The sequence below is a fragment of the Pipra filicauda genome, unplaced genomic scaffold, assembly GCF_003945595.2.
Source record: "Pipra filicauda isolate LSUMZ 115617 unplaced genomic scaffold, ASM394559v2 scaffold224_size1409572_pilon, whole genome shotgun sequence".
Classification (NCBI taxonomy): Eukaryota; Metazoa; Chordata; class Aves; order Passeriformes; family Pipridae; genus Pipra; species Pipra filicauda.
Window position 1 is genome coordinate 229994 of NW_024104337.1, and position 20629 is coordinate 250622.

Here is a 20629-nt window from a genome sequence, read left to right on the forward strand (position 1 = left end):
GGGTGTTCCACTTGCAAAGAACAGCTTGCTGAATGTCATCTTGCACTCAGATTCACTGAAGCTGCCTATTCAAAGCAGTATCCGTCTGCTATCCTTAACTCCAAATCTGGGCCCATGCAATCAGTCCCTTTCCCTTAACTTAATGGGCAGATCTACGTCAACTTTAATGTCAGCTTAATCGGACTCTAAGCTCTTCAGGGAGAGGAATTGAATTTTCTGTGATATGTGGCATCTAGCTTGCTGTCAGAGATTTAATTCAGGGTGATAAGAGTAGATAAAAAAAACCCTGGAACTCATTTTATTAAGTAGAGAAAAGAGTATTTTAATTATAACTTCTGTCATAAGGCCACTCACTGTTTAAGTGAAATATTAGGTTAAAATAAAACGTTTCAAGCATCAGATGGTATTTATGGACACTTTACATGTCTGACACTCAGCACTGTATATAAATGAAGTCTTATATTTGTTCAATAAAAGAATATTACTTACCAATTTCACATTCTCTGTTATTTCCCTTGCAAAGTACTAAATTTAGAAGAAAATTGTTTTTGTGTTGTCAATGTCCCTCTCTCTGTATCCATGTCTTGAATATTAGGTCACAAAGTAAATAAATAATTCTGTTTTATCCAGTACAGTTGAGAATTAGTGACACAGTGCATCATTATTACCTACCAGTATTTGGAAAAAAATCTCACTTCTGGATTAGATCTTACAAATTCTTGGTGTGTTGAGGAGTACTTTTTTTTTTACAAGCACTACTATTAAGAAACAATGACATTAGTTGCCAAGTTTTTTACTATATGAAGTGTCAGAATAGGTGAATTTATCTTTTATACAATGATCTGTTTTATCAAGAGCCTTTAACATATGCAGATGTACTGTTCGGGAGAGCTGGTGTGCTATAAGGTCTATAAAAGTGTCATCTGTTGGCGTGATTGGAAAAGTATCTAATATAGATGTGCTGCCACCTGTCTTTTTCCGCAGAAACTGTCACCGTCATTCCATTTCAAGGCTGGGAGTTGAGTCCTCAGCTGTTGTGGCCCAATTCAGTGTTTGGCTTCTGCTGAGACTGATTCTGCTGAGACTTTTCAGTTGTCAAAACAAGCTTCAAATTGAACTACTCTGAAAAAAGGTAAAAACAGTCGATGCTACACTTTTCTGGGGCAAATGGTAGAAGATCTCCTTTTCTTTTGATTTATCATTGAATCATAGAATGGTTTGGGTTGGAAGGGACCTTAAAGATAATCCATTTATTCTGGGCTTTTTCTTTGTTTGAGAAAAAATGTAACTTGCCTTTTTCTCTTGAAAAATTAGTCTCATTGAGGAAAAACTCCAACTATTTTCCTTCATTTCTCCTACCATTAGACAAAGAGAAAAAGGCTGTAATTGGGAAATAAATGCATATGATTTGGGAAAGGGAAGTGTGATAATCACGATGCCTCATGCCAAGTTCATGCACAACTATTAGCACCTGATGCACCCATTAGCTATATTGATGCCGAAGAACAGTTTTATCCATTATGAAACTATTTTCCTTTCCCCAGATCCATGAAATTGTTAAATTTGATCTTTGTAAAGAATGAGATGAAAAGATAGCTGTAGAACTGTGTAAACGGCATTCGGAGTGCATTCAATCAAGTTTAAAAAACCCAACATATTAATTTTTCTGTATTTCTCTCCCATGAAGATCTTACTGGTTGAAGCTTCCTATCAAGTGTTTGGGAAAAGTATCTCAAGGAGTCAAGAAGCCAGTAGTGAAACTACTCACTTTTGAGGTAGCATATATATTAGAGGGAGACCTTTCAGGGTAATGAAATAGTGAAGAGGGCTTTTTAAGCCTTGTCAGAGCCCTGGCACAGGGTTCAATTAACAAATCCAGACATCGATCAAACCTCTCTCTTCGTTACTGGGAAGGCTCATGCATGTACAGTGGATTGCCCAGCAGTGACAGGAGAAAATTAAAATTTTCATCCAGCCAGTTACATTATCAGTAGCTTAATTCTTCTAGGAATTATGCTTCAGGTAGAGAACTTATGTTCCCAAAAAAGCAAACGTTATCTAGAAGACAGAATCTTCTGGAACTCCCTAACCCTTTCAGGGCTGAAACAGCTGTAGGGATTTTAACTTTTGGGAGATGGAAAGAAGGCACAAAATTGAAACACAGATCTGCAAGATTTCTGCCCATCTTTACTCATAAAAGACATTCAAGTACATGCTTACAGCAATTCCAGTGGGATTCAGTCACGTGTTTTAAGCTGGATATCAGTGATGTTTTGAATCAAGGTGAATAAGTATATATACTCAGTGATCACACAGTGACTAGTTTTTCTAGCTCATCAGAAAGGTTGAATTTTGAGATGATATGGAGTAGGCAGAAGAATGCCCTTGCAATTTGAAAAAAAGGAAAAATATGTCTGTAGCTTTATTGTCCTAACACTGTTAATATTTACAACTGAATGCTTTGGAGTAGGAGGTTGGAGATAGAATCATAGAATCATAGAATCATAGAATCGATTGGGTTGGAAAAGACCTCCGAGATCATCGAGTCCAACCCTTGGTCCAAATCCAGTCCATTTACTAGATCATGGCACTCAGTGCCACGTCCAATCTGCGTTTAAAAATCTCCAGGGATGGTGGATCCACCACCTCTCTGGGCAGCCCATTCCAATGCCTGATTACTCTCTCTGTAAAGAATTTTCTCCTGATATCCAACTTAAATTTCCCCTGGCGGAGCTTAAGCCCTTGCCCCCTTGTCCTATTGCTGAGTGCCTGAGAGAAGAGACCAACCCCCACCTGGCTAGAACTTCCCTTCAGGTAGTTATAGACGGTGATGAGGTCACCTCTGAGCCTCCTCTTCTCCAGGCTAAACAACCCCAGCTCCCTCAGCCTCTCCCCATAGGACTTATGCTCCAGTCCCTTCACCAGCCTTGTTGCTCTTCTCTGGACCCGCTCCAGCACCTCAATATCCTTTCTGAACTGAGGGGCCCAGAACTGGACACAATACTCAAGGTGTGGCCTCACCAACGCAGAGTACAGGGGAAGGATCACTTCCCTGCTCCTGCTGGCCACGCTATTTTTGATACAGGACAAGATCCCATTGGCCTTCTTGGCCTTCTTGGCCAGTTACCAAAATTCATTGTCAGTCCAGGCAGTACTCAGCCAATAATGAGATGCAGACAAGCATCTAAGTGTAATTATCTCCGTTATGGTTTCAATGTACAGATTGACATAGAATATGAAGTGCAGTGAAAGCTACATCCCACACTAAAACATGGAAAGTAGTCATTAAAGGGAGGAGGAAAGAACTTTACTCACAGAAGGAAAGTTTTGTCTACTAGCTAGTTATATATAGGCAGCAATGCCTTTGCAAAAGGTTTGCTGCAAGCAATATATGCATATTGAACGAGGGGAAACCATTCTGTTTTTCATTAAGAAGAATGGCCTGCTTATCTCCTGTGTAAGCATGGATTGAAATGAGTTTTGGAGCAAAAGAGTAGGTCCATCTGAATGTCCTTGAAGGACTGAAGGGGAGGAGAGCTAATATTCCAGCAAAGGGTAAGAAGGGGAGCAAGTGGAGGTGTAAGCACAGCTGAAGATGCACTGTGAAGGTGCTTCTCTGTTGGAAGCCAAAAGAAAGTGTGATGGGCACAATTTCAGGTAGAGGTTACTGAGCAGAGGCAGTCTGAGACATGAGAGAAAGACCCAGGCCCCAGATGATAACTTCTTGAAAGAGACATAGTGTTACATGAACAAGGGAGAAAGACTTTTCTTACATAACCTTACCTTAGGTATGTTAGGCAAGGTTTTCTTTCACTTAGGCATATATATCTTTTTTGGTAATACTTTGTAACTGTGCTGCTTCGGGATGTTGTGAATAAATGCTTGCATTTGCATTCTACTGTAACTGAGCTTGAGTGGGATTTAATTTAAATGGAAGTGCATGACATTGATCACCTAAAAAAAAAAATCTGTATATTGGGTTACCTCAATAAAACCTTGCCTCCTTATTTCATACCCCTATTCTCCGAGGGTGACAGAATAGGCTACATTTCAGTAACACCAATCAGATGAAGAGTTTGCACCACAGACATCAGGAGAGAGTCATGGTTAAACATGAGGTTTGCAGGGAAAATGTCAGTATCATTATTGGTTTCCACTGCATTAAAGGCTGAAAGAATCTTAAGAATCTTTTAAAAAATAGAACAAAGCCACATGCTCCACAAGCTGCTCTGTAACTTTGGAGTGAAAACGATGTAGGACATAAGGCATAAATATTTCATGAACCAGTAAAACTACAATATGATCTTCCAATGCAGCAGGCTCTATACAAAAGCTTTGCAATGCACTGCCCTTAAAGCCCCCAGGGGTATTCTCCTTTTTGAACAGTGGAAAGACATGAATTCCAAAAGCAGGAGATTACGTAAAAGGGAGAGATGTTTCATTCAAAATCAAAATGGGAAAATCAATGTATTTAGCTGACATTTAGACTTCATATTTATCTGTAACATGAGAGCCTATATTCTAGAATTGCTCTTCCACCCTCTGACTCTGCCTTTACTTCTGTACCTCTCTGAAAGTGTAGGTTTTAGTGCATGTCTCTGATGGTCAGAAACAAAAAGAAAAAGCTTTTTGTTTAACACTTCTGTGTTCTGCAATAAATAATAAAAACAATGCCTACTCTTTTGCTCCAAAACTCATTTCAATCCATGCTTACACAGGAGATAAGCAGGCCATTCTTCTTAATGAAAAACATAATGGTTTCCCCTCGTTCAATATGCATATATTGCTTGCAGCAAACCTTTTGCAAAGGCATTTAAATTAATGTTTTGTCTCCAGGTATATATTGGTTATTACATTTTTTATTATTGTTATTACAATATTGCTTCCAAGATGCTGCCAATATTATGTTTTCCCATCATACCAGCAAAGTCAAAAAAACCAGACTGAAGGTCATTGTGCAGAAGGAAAACTAGCCAAAGTAAGGGAAAAATGGATGCAAAGACAGATGAAATTTCTTGCTTAAATATACAAAGTATATTTGTGACAGTGGCTGCAGAAAACAGGGATCTTCCTGAAATGAAACTGTCAGATCGAGCAGTGTAACCAGTGTTGAAAAAATTTGGTCACATATCTGAAATCCAGAATTAATCTCACCCAAATTTCACAAATCATAGTCCTACACAAAAGTTATATGGGGAAAAATTAAAACCATGAAACAACCCATGTTCATATGTTTCATTTGTTTTATTAAACTGCTTCTTCATTCCTCACTAATTCCTTTCAGCCTAGTGATATTTGTCCTCAGATCTTGAAATCAGTAATATTCTGCACACAAATGATCTTACAGACAGAATAATCTGTGAATCACATGACTTCTATAAGCAGCTTGTCCCTGAGGAACATGGTCTGTGGTGAAGAGAAAGTATCATGTGTTACATCATCCCTAAGTGTTGATTGATGCCTCAAGTCATGAATAAGGCACTGTGGCACACTCTGGCTGAAGCAGACTAAGAAACTTGAGCGAATCTGTGTGGGTAGGGAACATGAGTCACTCTTGATAAATATAGAAAAATTAACCAAGCTACGTCATCCGAAACACCAGACTCCGAGGTAGAAATCCCTACACAGTTTTTAGCATATGGTGGATATAGCTGAATACTTTATATGAAAAAAGAGATAATGAAATTCAACAAGGTTTCAAAAAATTGTTTCCTTACATAATTTTGAGTGCTATGTAATAGGGATGGAGCAAAGATGCATTTCAAAAACAAGCCATCTTTGTCCTGGTATGGGGCTTTCACATCCATGAAGATGGAGGAGTAATAAGCATGGAGCTGCAATCAGCAGCAGAATAGTTTACTTCATCCCCCCACTTTTCGAACTGGAAAATACAATATACTGCATTCTTGCATGCTTATTATATGACAAATTAGTCTGCTAGTAGAGAGAAGTTATTGGGAAATGTGATGCAATGTCTTTCTTAAAATTCCAATACTATTGTTAGAAAAGTGGGGGGATAGATAAAAAAATAAATGACAGACAAGGTCTGTTACAGGTTTTGGTTTTTTAAAAGAAATTTACCCCACATAAATTGTACACTCTTTACTGTTTGGCACACATCTGGTTTTAGTCTTTAAAGCAGATCAACAGGAAAAGTGTTGAATTTTTCTTTTTTTCCTGTTAGGTGAATATGCAGAATCTATATTTTTTTCTGTCTATTATTAACATACTGACTGCATCTGCTGGCATCCAACTGTAGCAGATTACCAAAGCTCTAGTCAAACAAGTCTAGCCAAATCTCTTTACAAGATTTGGGAACAAATTAGCACTCTGATCCCTTCACTTCAGGAAAATTTTCCAATATGTTGTTTTGAAGCATGTAATGACTACCCTGAGAGTCATAATCTGCTCTGGTATCTTCATCTGTCTCAGGACACTAGCTAACAATGAAATGTTGGAAATGCAAAAAGCTCCCTCATTAATCAACCTAAAATCAATATAAGATATGCATACAACGGAGTACAGAAAAGGCAGAGTTGAAGAATGCTTGCCTTGTCTCAGTTATTTGCACTTCAGTGCTGTTGCCTGTAACAGTGTGACTGCTAGAGAAGCAAGCATGGACAACTTTAAAGGAGAACTACCTGTGCCAACAGAAATGTTACATACGAGCCAAATCTCTTCTTTTTATAGAAATTCACCTATGTTTTAACATATTCAATTCACTGTAACATAGGGTTCTTTTAGAAATAGGTTCTTCTGCACTGTTAAAAGAGATAATGTTATTCCTCCACAGGTCGTACCTTTCTGTGCTCTGCACCTTTCTGAACATCTCCAGCAATGCAAGTAGTTTCTTGGACTTATTTACACCCATAGTGTTTTCCTCTTGGTAGGGAAGAAGCTGGAACACTACATTCGTTTTTAACAAGAGTGCCATGGGCCAATGCCATGAGGCACCGCCAGCTTGGCTGTCCCTGTTCCTGGAAAAATAGAATGAGAAGTCAAGCTGCTCTTGCTGAATGGAGGGATATAGTATGTATTTTCTGAGGCTCTAGGGCCAGCTTAGACACAGAAAGAGGGTGAGTGTGAAACCCAGTGCATCTTATCTGAAATGTGTCCACAACAATTAGGACTTCTGTTTTATATGTGTCCATTTTCTACACCAAAGACCTTACTTGCTTGTGATACTCTGAAATGTCTAATGGGAGGGATGGAGAAAAGACACTGACTGTAATGGGCAGTAGGTAAAGAAAAGACCTTGCAAATAAATACACCAGAGCACAAAATATTCTGCCCTCCTGTCTCGAACAAGAAAAGCAAAATCCCTTCCAAGTGCAAGGAATTAAATGATGTTAAACGGAACACCATCAAGGCCCATCAACTATCCTTTCCTTGGATACGAGAGTATTACTCACCAGAGGACATTTCATTTTTCCTCTAATGTTTATTCGTTAACCAAACATACTCTTGGTTGTTATTAATTATATATGTCCCAATACACTTGCTGGGATTTGCAGTCACTCAGAGATGAGCAATGAGAACAGAATACGAATAACTGTATCATAAGCAGCTCTTGCCAAAGTACATTTAAATTAATGGATCTAAGAAATTATTTCTTTTCTAATGAGAATCATTAAACATGAGATTGAATTTTAGCAACATCTGAAAGGCATAGCAGACTGTCAGTCATTTCAAAGACTAAGCAGCTGTTTGAGCAGTTATTCTCTAAGGTAAAAAAAAATATGTAAGGAAAAAGCCTTTAAAAATATTAAACCAAGTATTTTGCTAATAAGTTAAAACTACAGGTATAAATTATAAAATATTCTTGTCTTGTGATTTGCAATTAAAATACATTTAAATTTTAAAATATGTTTAAATTGTGGAACTTTGTGATATGGAATGGTGGTATTCAGTTGAAGGTTAGACTTGATGATCTTGGAGGTCTTTTTCAACCTTAACGATTCTATGATCCTAAAGTGTACCTAGAGAAAATGAACCAAGTGAATGTATGGAAAAATATAATTCTTTTGCCTGGAAGAGCATATGATCTAAGTAGATCATAGAAGGGCAAGAAATGGATGATGAAAGCAAGCAAACCAAAACAAGTGAAAGGCAACTGTATTTACCATGTTCCATGGGCTCCAACCATTCATTATCAAGCCAAAAAGGTATATCCTATGCATTAAAATAATATTTAAGAATTATAGAAAAATGGAAACAGTAAGCTTGGGGAGAGGGAGTGAAGTTGAATGGAAGAATGTGAATACAGCAAAGTCTCTAGCTAGCTTCTAATACTCTTTTATTCCTTTAGCTGATGGCTTTAAATTGACACACACACACATCCCTCCAGTGACATAATGTACAATAAATACTAGGAACTAAGCTTAACATTTCAGAATATGATGAATCAACTACCATTACTTCTATTTTATTTTATTTTCTGTACCCATTTCCAACTATTTCAGTGGGAGATGCAAATATTTTTGCAATATAACACAAATCTTTACAAATAGTAGGATAGTTCATTTTGATGATGATCTTGTTGCAACACTGATAATGACCTGACATGGTAGTTTAGATGCACCAGGCTCTAAATGTAGTGGTTTTTAATAACCACATAACTTTTGTGTCCTTGCTGCCTATGTAAACAATCCCTTGCCAAATACAAAGTCTAAATCCAGTCCTCAATGCACCCAATATTTGTCATCTGTGAGGAAGTTTGACAGTTCGTAAAACCAGCATCTTTGTTCATGTAAGCTTTTAAAGTTTCAAAAATTAGCAATAAAAAATGCAGCTTTTTTCTAGCTACAGAACTATAAAATTACCTTTCCTCTTTACTTACCAGGATAGAGAGAGACATAAAAGATAACAGCGAGTCCTTCCTGAACAAAGACAGTCACTACAAATTGAATACTTCAATTTTTCACTATTTTAACTACAGTACTGCAAAAATATGGGGAATATTTCCATCTGGGTTTCACCTTCAATTTTGCACTGAGTTAACTAAAGCCATGACAATACAGTGATGAAGTTGTGTTTCTTAGGAGAAATATAAGCTTTCATCTTAATACTTAACAATGGAAAATCCTGTTTAAATTTTTAAGTATGAACAGCCTTCTAATGGAAAAAATTCTGACGAAATCTAGAAGAAATGTCATGAGATATTGCAGCTAGAACACAACTTGAAATCAGATCCAGAGATCTTGGCTGTCATTTTCTAGTGCATTAATTAGTCCATTGATCTTTCCTTCTGAACTCTTAATGAGGCCCAGTTTCCCCTGCCCACACAGAGGGAGAATCTTTAATATGGCTTAATTGTTAACAGAAGTGTGAGTCAGTACATTAATTATCCTTAATGTCCTTTCCCCAGAGCAGGAAACTAGGACAACTATAGCAAAAAGGAGGACCTTCTGGACAGAGGAGCCTGGAGACGTGTTGGTCTTTCCCCCAACAGCTGATTTATGAATGAACTATGAGGACAAAACCATTTTGCTACAATAGTCTTTAGCAACTGTTTTGTGTCAGAGTTACATCTTAGGAAGACTGTAGGTTCTCTCCTAGGCATCTGTGTTCCATCAGCAAAAAGTTCAGGTAATTCCTATGAAAGGTTGAGAAAGCACAGTTTGAGCAGAAAGGAAGAGAAATACAAGTGGAAATCTCACAAGTCCCTGTGATCTGTCAAGGAAGCAAATTTGTTTTGCTAATCCTCTCTTTCAAGATTAAAAGTGATGGGTAATATTTTTCTGCTAAATCAGTACTGCAATTTTAAATGTCTACAATGGCAAATTGCATAAATAGGATTACTTTATATTTCTATTAAGCACTGCTGTTGTATTAAGTCTCTGAGTTTTCCTACCATTCTCTGCACTGCTCTAAATAACCATCTCTGTTCCACCTAGTGCCAGCATGCCTTTCCTGGATCTGGTCTGCCATCTAACACCCACTGAAACCTTTCTCCAAAGGTTAAAGTGCAGTTCTGTCATATTTGGTGGCACATGATGACAAACGAAACATCAGTTCTGCAAAATGTGTAAGTGCTATTATGCTCTTACTCTCCTGAAATGTGCACCTAAACCTAATGCTGGTGTTGGTGCTGTCTTTCCTGAGTAAAAGAAAGAAAACTAGCTGCCTATACAGATATTATTAAACTCTCTTCCTCCTAAATTTTCCGTCATGCAGTGACGCTCACGCACTACCCTTGACATGCCATTGCAAGTCAGTAAAGCTGACATTGCTGTGGTAGTTTGCCAGTGTCATGCAGATGTCATGGATTCAAATATAAACTGGGTAAACCATGGGAACCTACCATGCGTTGCTAATATATTAGACCTACAGGATAGTTTAAATACATGTTAGATGATGAGCTTTTGCAGGTATGGCATACATTTGTCCAAAGGTAGGTAATTATTTATTAGCTTTAAACATTTTCAAGTCATTGAATATTTATGTAACTGTACACCTTTTTCCTTTATCTTTGCATTGAATGAATCTACTTAATTTATAGCAACTAGGACAACATAGAAATAAGGGGAATTTTGCCTACAATCTGATGGCTAACATCCATAATGTTGTCAGATTGGCTCTCACAAGCTTTTAATTTTGATCTATGAGAAGCTTAGAAAAGTTTTTGCTGTCACATCTGAATGCTACGGTATTAGAATTTACAGTATGGAATGGCTTGAAAACTTAATGAAAATGAATCAGGGAGAAATTACTGAATTTTTAGGATCTAAACAATTTTACAAAATTGTTTTACATAGATTTGTTTTAGAATACAGCTAACAAATCAATCCTCAGAGCAATTCTCACAGCCATTTTGGAATCTGAACAGAAAAAAAAGTCAGAGTCTTGTCACTACAAATAACTGTTTATTTTATACACCTTTTTGCATGTCTATTACTACCTTTACTTTAACACTTCATACTGCATTTGATTTACTGTGTCTTCCATTTTACTGCAGATATGAAATTAACTGGCCAGGAATTAATGCATGATTTTAGCATAGAATTTGGGGAGAAAAAAAAAAAAAGGCAATTTTAGAATGAAAAACATCCCACTAAATGTTAATATGGTATAAATTTTCCACAGTTTTAATTTTCGTTATTTTATTTTTGATCTTATTTGTGAAGTTTTGGCACTTTTGAGAACATTTTATATAATGAAAATCAGAGTTCTGATGCGGTAAATCACTCACTGCAGGCTCATTATATTTTTATTATAGTATCTAAATATAAAAGGAATTTGGAAATAGTTGTTCTCATCTATATTTTTTAGCAGTTACTGTGCTGAAATGCAGGTGACATCACAAAATACAGAAGCAGAAAAGGCATAAGTCCGGAGAAATATTGGTAGGAAGAAGGAAAAGATTTAAAGAAAGTGGAAAAAAATTATATAAAACCACAAAATTATTGAACTTTCTTGTAACATTTATTAACCTTTCTCTACCTTTTCTGCTTTCCTTTAGAAGTATTGTTAGATAAGAAACATGAAATAAGTCATTATTTTATGACTGCTGAGTAAGGAAATATGAACTCTCCTGATTGTTGTTAACCACATTACAAGAACTTCAATATCCCTTGAATACATAATACGTACAAAACAAACCAACCAAAAGACAGGAAGGCTATTAAGTCAAGGTTGCTGAAGTTCGGAAGTGCCAGCATAAAGGCCACCACTGTCTAACCACATAACTGAATGTTATTCTCCAGTGGGACCCCGGCCTCATTTAGCACACAGCTGGGTAGTGCTCTGCAGTTAGACAGCTATTCAGCATTTTGGCTATTTTTTTCCCCACAATGTGCAGGCAAGGCATTATTATGCCTTGTATATCATATTTACCCTAAACTGCGGAAATGCTGTTTTAAAGACAGAATTGTTTATTTTCGCATGATCTTTTATGCTGCTTGTAAATACAGCACTAGGATGTTTCGTAACTCTCTTGATACATGAAAAGAAGAATAAAGCCAGAAATTAAGGCAAATGTTTCTATTCATTTATATACCTAGCCTGAAATGACTACAGCTTTGTTTCAAAGTATCTAATCAATACTGGAGTGTCACATTTTGAATGCAGAAAGCCAAAGTCTCCTTGACCTGGCTCATAGTTGTAGAACAGATGCATAAGTGAATTCAACTTAGTCCATAGCAATGGTCTCACTTAGTGAAACTATGCTTCAATGAACAAATACAGTGTGATTATATAAACTATCACACTATGTAACTAGCACATTGTGTGCCCACAAGAAAAGCAGTCAAGATTGGTACGATCTACTAAAATTGCAAGAATGACAGTGACAGCTGCAAGAGCCTCTCATGGCCACAGGTACTAGCTTCCTGCAAAAACTCTGAGATCACTGCTGCTTTTTCTGTCACTCAACCCCATAGAGTAAAGTACAGTGCCTGCATTGTGTTATACTTCAGGGTAGATGTGATTGGAGGTTACACGCATAGAGATTTTTTTTTTTTTCCTTTTTTTCCCCCTGGCTTTGTTTCTTAATATTAGTAAGAAACTTCCACATTTTCCTTATTTCAGCACAACTGGTCTTACTCAAGCCCTTTGGTTATAAAAACAAGGAATGGAAATTTGTAGCCTGAAATGACTTGCATTTCTAAAAGTCAGAAAGAACTACAGTAAAGCTTGTGGATAGGCCTAAAAGGACAAGTTGCAGGCCTTTGCCATTTGCATTTTGGAAGTTTCCATGGCCATTTGATTATTAATTTGCATGCATGCTACCACAGCACAGAAAAGGATGGGCTTAAAATTGTCCTTTTCTTTTTTATCACATAAACTTGCTAAATTTCAAGATACAAACATATGATTTGTTTTCATACTTGGTTTTATTGCATTAAGATTTAAGCAGCCCTGTTGTATAGCTTTTACATTTAAGCAAACTGTTCTTCTGCAAGACAGTCCATTAGATGTTTGATTCTGCCCTCATAGTAGAGGGAATTGGCATTTACATAGATCTGACATTCTGTCAAAAGGACCTGTCAACAGGATTAGGAGTAAGGTAACCAGAGAGATTCTAGCATCAGCTGCATGAATGTGCTACACCCAGTGGTTTTGATAGTGAAGATGCAAAAATTCAGATTGGCTGCTAGTAGGGATGGTGTGGCTATTGCTGTGCAGCCGAGGTTGGGCTATGGCTACCTCTCACCCTTGTAAACTGTTTTAAATTTAGGTTAAAACTTTTATCCTTGACGTGGGGTAAAACTGCAACCCCCAGTGTAATTACATCACTAGTATGCTGATATACTCTCAGGTTTTCTAAATATGAAATGCAGTTCTCCTTAATTTTCATTACAGAAAATAAATTTTTTTCTTATTCCACAATACTGTATATACTGCTGGAATAGAGACAAGATTACTGTAACTGCAGTCATACACATCAGGGATGGCAGCTAAAAATTGGTTCTATAGCAGTTACAGTTTGAACTATATTAATGATGCAATCACTCTATAGCAAAAAATTTGCAACATTTTTGGGACCTTAAATATTACACAATAAAAACCAAACAAATATAATTCACTTCATCAGACAAGAGGAGTAGCAGAGACCTTTTTGTTCACCAGCTGAATTTTTACTTCTATCACATGTTAGAAAAGGCTAACACATGCTGTTCAAATGATGTTGCCTCAAAGTAATACATTCACATTTTGTAACAAGTACTGGACTATTTCACATTTATCATCTGCAGCTGGAAGCTTCTAAGTTTAGAAGAAAGACCTGTCTACACTTGAAGTATGGGTGTGAATATACAAAATAGGATTTGTAGATTGAATCTAATCAAACATCCAGGCCTGGTATAATCTTTAATTGCATCTCAAATAAGCAAACATCTTCCACCAGCCTTTTTATGCTGCTAGCATAGCATATAAACGTCATCGAAGTCAGCAGAACCGAAGCACATTGAGACTTCTTCATTGCCATATTGTATCTGCTTCTTGTGTTTTCAAGTTTTAGCTATTATATCTGATTAGAAAAACATACCCTCTCCAATAAATAGGTTAAAAAAGCTAATCAAAGAAATGAAGAAAAGAGTTTGACTTTATTGCTCAACTTCCCATTGAGTGTAGGAAGAATTCCTTCATTTCTAAAGTGTAAAACACAAACCTCTAAAATTCTCTTTGCTTTCCCTATAACTTGGCAAATCCATGACGTGGTCAGCATCCCTTTTGCTCCTAAAGGAATGTTTAGAGAATTTAATGATAACTCTTTTAGGGGGACTGAAGGTATCAGAAAGCGCATTTCTTTATACTACAAAGGATGAATGCAGCTGAGCTACCGAACTTCAGAGCATTTGAACTAGTTACAAGGAACTTGAACTACTTACTGTGAAACTCGCTTTTAATATGCACCTATACTCAGCAATTTTATCCAACTTCAATTTTCCTTTGATCTGCTGAATGCCCAACTGGCATTGTTTTTAAAGTTTGGTTCATGAATTTTCAAATTCCAGTCAGATTAATTTCTTACCTTGCCTTGATAGAATTTCACATATAACCATACATCTGTCTCACTATGCATGAAAGACTAATTTTCAAGACTAAGACTGAAAAGCATTATTCTAATAATCTGTTTTTACCTACTGCATAAGATTCAGCCCCAAGCATTGTTCCAGCACTTAAAACAAGTTATAACCCCTCTATACATCTTTCTGGAAGCTTGGCTTCAATTAATAAAGTTTTAATACAATGATAATATTTCTTCTTAGTTTCAGTTAAACCAATCTTCAGTTAGTAAATATTTTAATGGTAAACCCAACTGAATTTATCAAGCTAGAAATGAAGTCTATTCTAATTCAAATTTCTGGAAGTGTTGTGAATTGCAAAAAGTCTGCCTTGACAGCCATTATTAAACCACTCAGAAGATGAGGTACTGAGAGATGAGACTCTGATCTAGAACTGTAACACTGAAACAGTAACCAGAGATGTTGGCAAAACAGGAAGACTTGGTAACATTGCATGAATTAATGTATTCTGGAAAGTAAAAGACTCATATACAAACTTCTCTTCATTCTTCCACCTGTATCACAAACCTGATGTATATAGTTTCACCAAACTGAAACACCTTGGACATTCATCAGCCCAGTGCATGACATGCAATGCTTTAAAACTTCTTGTTCTGTGACTAGATAGGAACATTTCCAAGTGAAGACTAACCATGAAGCTGTGCAATCTCCTTCAACCTTTCTGTTTGCCAAGTGACACAACAGCTTTATGAAGCAGAAGCTGCTCGTCCCACTGCATCATATCTGAAATCAAATGTCACTTCTGATTAAAGTAGGCAAGAAAGAGGGATTGTCAGAAAACACAAACAACACAAGTCATGTTAGATAACACTGCCTAACATAAAGGATAAGAATTTTATACTATTTATTGTGAATATGTATGCACTCTTAATCTCACCAGCAGGTAGTACTTAACCGAGTTTTCTTTCTCATCATCTTGCAACTGGCTGAAGTCATTAGCAACCATTCCAAACTAGCACAAACCTTATACTCATTAGAGGTAGCATGCTATTCCACAGCATCTGCATCTTCTTTCTAATTATTAGAGCATTGCAAGTTCAAATATTCTAACAAGAACAAATTTTGCCAGTCTAACACCTAAACCCAAGAAACTGATTTAAAAATGGTTAAAATAGCAGATACCTTTTACCTGCATTCTCACTTTTGAATCAGCTGCAGAGGAAAAAATAACTCTGCAGAGGTTGTCATCAAGTGATGATTTTAAGGAAAAAAACCCACTAGTATCTGAAGCGTCACAGTAGAGGACTGAGACTTTGGAACTTTAAAAAGAATTGTGAGTGATTTCTACTCCTTCTTGAGCACAGCACACTACCTTACTGCTATTGTTGTCACTGGACTATTTCTCCAGTGGAGGAATTCTGTTTGGTGAGAAAAAAACCTTTTTGCCCATAGTAAATGTTACATTTCAAAGCATCAGTTTATAGCTGCCAGGAAAATAATAAGGTTAGAGGAATTGAAGATCTGCAGATGTTTCTGGTAACATTATGCAGACCTGAAGACTGTACTGTGTGATATTTACTTTATAAAAAACATACCGCAGGCCCCAAGATATGCTTATCCTCAAAAGTACAGTACATCACTCAAAAGGCATGTAGTCCAAGAATTAAGATCCAAAAATGAGTGTGAGAAAACCTTGACAACCTAGATTTCATCTTATCTGGTATGATGCTTGTGCTTTTTACCAGGTCTTATAAAATTCTGTGTATATGTGCAAATAGTGGAGGGTTGAGAGAAAACACCATTATAGAAAATAAGAGCAGTAAGGGTCACTCATTAAAAAGATAATACTAACCAGATTAAAATATTTAGTTGTTATGCTTTGAAACACTGGAGAAAAAAAAAAAAAGAAGGCTGTTTTCTTGTAAAAGACCACCTTGTGATTTTATCCAACATGCCCCATTTCCTCATCAGCCCTACCTCTCACAGGCCTGCCTTCTGCAAGCTTGAGGATAGGCAGAAAAATACTCAGTGAAGGCTACTATCCAAGTGTTTAAATGCAAGAGAACTCCATGACACGTATAAATGTTAGAAATATATGTATATGTATGTATGTATATGTATACACACAAACACATATATGAAAACAATTGTTACCAGTTATCTCCAGAATTACACACTGCCTCCCCTGTGCTATATGTCAACATTCATTGGCATAGAATGACAAAGAAAGATTTTAACGAGATTTCTGAAGGTCTGGTTGGAATGGAGCCCACTTCTCCCAGTGCAGGAGCCTCCTCCATCTCACAAGAAAAGAAAGGGATGTACGGAGGAAGAGGGAACACAAAATGCAGCTCCAGTGGAGCCCATGAAGTTGTCAGATGCACGGTCAACCATGAAACGTTGTATTAGTGAAGAAGTCAGGCTGATGGAGTTGCAGGCTGGAGCCTGATGTTTCCTGCACTGGGTGCTTCATCCTGCAAAAACATTTGCTCTACTGGAACCTGGATCTGGAATTTGGTGCAATGTTGTCAGGGAATGAAGTAGCATTGCAGGTCAGGGATTTTTCCATTGGTTTGTCTTTCTGCAGAATATTTCAGTTTTCACTGTGCATCTTGCAAGTGCTTGGGCAAGTGAGAGAGGGAAGCAAGTTATATTAGGAGAAAGAATAACCACCATGTCAGGGGAAGGTTGCTGTCCTTTGAGCAGCTGATTTGTGGGAAAGATTGTCCTACCAGCCAAAGCAAATTGCATTTGGCTTTTGGATGAAATATAAAATCACAGTCCTATCCACCTATCCCCAGTAAAGAACATAGTTCTTTATCCAGCAGGTTAAAGAAGGAGCTTAAGCAATCGTGACATGGCTTTACATGGAACACGTGAGGGAAGGGCTTGACCAGAAACCGCTGTGTGCAGCTGGCACAGAATGACTGATGTCTGCTCCCTGGCCTGATGTAGTGGGGAAGGGAAGGATCTAGATAGGGATCTGGTGAGACCCATGTGATCACAGGGACCTGTTGTCTAGCAGGGCTCTCCCACTGCATGAATGTAGATGCTCAAAAAAAGCACAGCTCTGCACCATTTGCTTCTGGTGTTTCTTCATAGCTGAAACATGGATGAACCACATCCACGAAACATATCTAGTGCTTTGGGCTTTTTAAGAGATGAGTCTGCTTGCTTAGGCTAAAATAATTCAGGAGCGAACTAAGTCAGGAGTCTAGCACCAGGCTTCAAGGATATACCCAAAAGATGGATTTCAGATTCAAAAAAAGACCATACTTTGGATTCACAGCAGCCATATCTCTTTTTATCAAACATACTATCTGCTCCAGGGACTGTATATTTACAGAGTACAAACTGTAATCTCTCCATTTTCCCTGAAAAGTCACCCCCTTGGATTGTTAAACCAGTATTTCTGCACCATGATTCTACCTGGGACCACAGGTAGAATCTTGACCATCTCCTGATGGGTATTCTCTCATTGCAAGCACCTCTTCCTCCTCAGTTCAAGAGGCGGAGGTTAGTCAGCTAACAGCTGAAACCTGTGGCTTTATTGTTGTTTTCTCTAAGTAATTGAATCAAGAAAAAAATGTTCCTTCTATTTCCCAACCTTACCAATGCGGCTAAGTGACCATTTGCACCTCTAATAGCAAAGTCTATTCAGGTAACTTATAAAATATTATGTACAACAATGGTGTAAGAGTAGTTGCCCATGATGTACAGCCACTCAATCAAGACAGAATTTTCCAAATAATTTTTATTATTAACCTCTGGTACTCTGACCTAGCAGGATGTAGCAATAGAATTAAACTGAGCAGAATGCCAAAATACCTGCTAATTAACTTTATTTAACTTCCTCCTGTATCTGTCTATGAGCAGGATACAGTTTCAAAGAACAAGGCATACGAGACCTTTAAATTTCCATTAATTGTTTAATTTTCTAACTGCTCTTTGTTAGCTGAATGATTTTTGAACCCTTCAGATTTGTTTGTGCATTGTTAGGACTGATGCTGGTGAAGAGGTGCCCTGTGGCTTCCTTTCTGTAGGCAAGAGGAATCTAACATTAACATCATATTCCTAGCTCAGTTTAAAAGGAGGGATGCTGAGCTTTAGAGAGCAACTGCACAAAACAATATTACACAGTAGAAATGTAAACCAAGAGACTGAGCAGATTTCTTTCAGCTCAGAGAATGCCAGCTGATCTATGTACAAGCACAGTTAAAAAAAACCAAACCTTTTCATACTAAATTAGGAAAGGAACATGGCTAGCAATAATCCCTCTCTGCGACTTAGTGAACTCAGTGAACCATCTGCCTATTTATGATAGTGCTGATTCTGTCAAGAACCGTTCCCTAATTCCACAGAAATCAAGGAAAATCTTAACGGTTTTTATAGACCATTACACAAGTTGGAGTCCTATCTTTCCTGGGGGAATTTTGCAATTCAAGGCAGCTGTACTGTGACTATACAGCTGCAGTCATTTCCCTTCCCAGAGAGAGAAATTTTCTCTGGCTCCAATAATTGCTGTTCAGCAAAAGCATACGTAAAAGACAACCATAACCAAGGCTCTTATAGTATCTGGTAATTTTCATAAAGGGTGATAATACTAGGCCAACACTTAAGCACTTTATGAATCGACGACATTTTCTCTCTTTGTATATCCTGATGGCTTAGAGGCAGACGAGATGAGGGAGAGGATAGGACAAGAAGTAGTTAATGCCCATGTGTAGAAAATCAGGGAAGTCCTAATCTCCAGGTACACATTTTTTCCATGTTCAGGAGAGAGAGAGAATGGTGGGCAACACTTCAGGGTTTGTTCAAGTGTTTCCTTCTCTCCTCTTCAAGGTTTGTTACACTTTTTCTTTCATTCTGCAGTCTGCCATTAAGGCTATGTTGTTGGATTGCTGTCTCCCATTGACACGACACCTTACAAGCTAGTCTAAATAATCTGTTAACGCCTTTAAGGGTAATGACCACAGCCCAGTAAAATGATAATGTGTAACATTCACCATGTGAAATGCCACTGGTTCTATTCCCTTTCATCTGAGTTTCAGACATTTCCGTGTTCCTTGTAGTTTCATTGTAGATGCATTGGCTGATCTGCACCACTGTAGTGTTGAAACTGGATAATTTTCATTATATTAGGCTTGGTTTCTTCATTAGATCATGGCCAAAAAATGCTTCCTGCTCATGCTCTTATGTACCATGAATGATGGTAATGAAAGGATGTATGCAATTAATAAGCACACTACAGGAGAGAACTGGATGTAGGTACCATCCATTAAATTATCTCTCTTGTTTTGTTTCCTTTTTTAGGTGGAGCTAGTATACACAGAAAATTAAAGCAGTTTTTCAGAAAGGCTATAGAAAAAACATATCAACCACTCTAACAGAAGGAAAGAATGATGTTTCACTAGCGGTTAGTTAGAATGAAGCACCCTCAGTGGCAACTCCTAACACATTTTGAGTGGTGAAAGTCTCAGCAGAAAATTTGTGCACAAGCTCAAATCTGTGCACGTATAACACAATTGATATTTCAGTGAGCAGCACAGCACAAAACAAAGACAGTGTATGCTGTTCCTAACAGAAATACAGTAATACTAAGAAGACAAGACTTACACTTTTCTACTTTGCAAACCAGAGAAAATAGACATTACCTTGTAAAAGGGCCTTGTAATTTTAAGCTATAACCTTTTGCATGGACTGAGTTGCCACAGGCTCATCTTTGAAAGCTTGAGGATAACCAAAAAAATTGCTAATGAGAGATACTGTGCAGGTAAATAAATGCATGAAAACTTTATGATGCATTTAAGCACTGGTAAAAAATACACACATATATATATATGTAAAGCACATGTTGGTACATGCTGTAGCTTCTGACATCTTGTATTTGCTGTGGCACGTTTCCTCCTAGTCACAATTTGTGTTGTGCTATGTATGTTACCATTAAGATAGAATGACAAAGAAGGGTATTAGTGAGATGTATGAAGTTTGATGGTATGCATGCTGTTATTTCCAAGGCAAGAACTCCTCCTGTTCTCTTTATCTGGCTCAGCATCATTCTCCTTGTCTGCATCAGTTCCCTATAACAATATAGCTCATCTGGGCATACTAGCAAAACAAAATTCTGGGGCTGCACTGAGACTGCTCAATGATTGATGAAC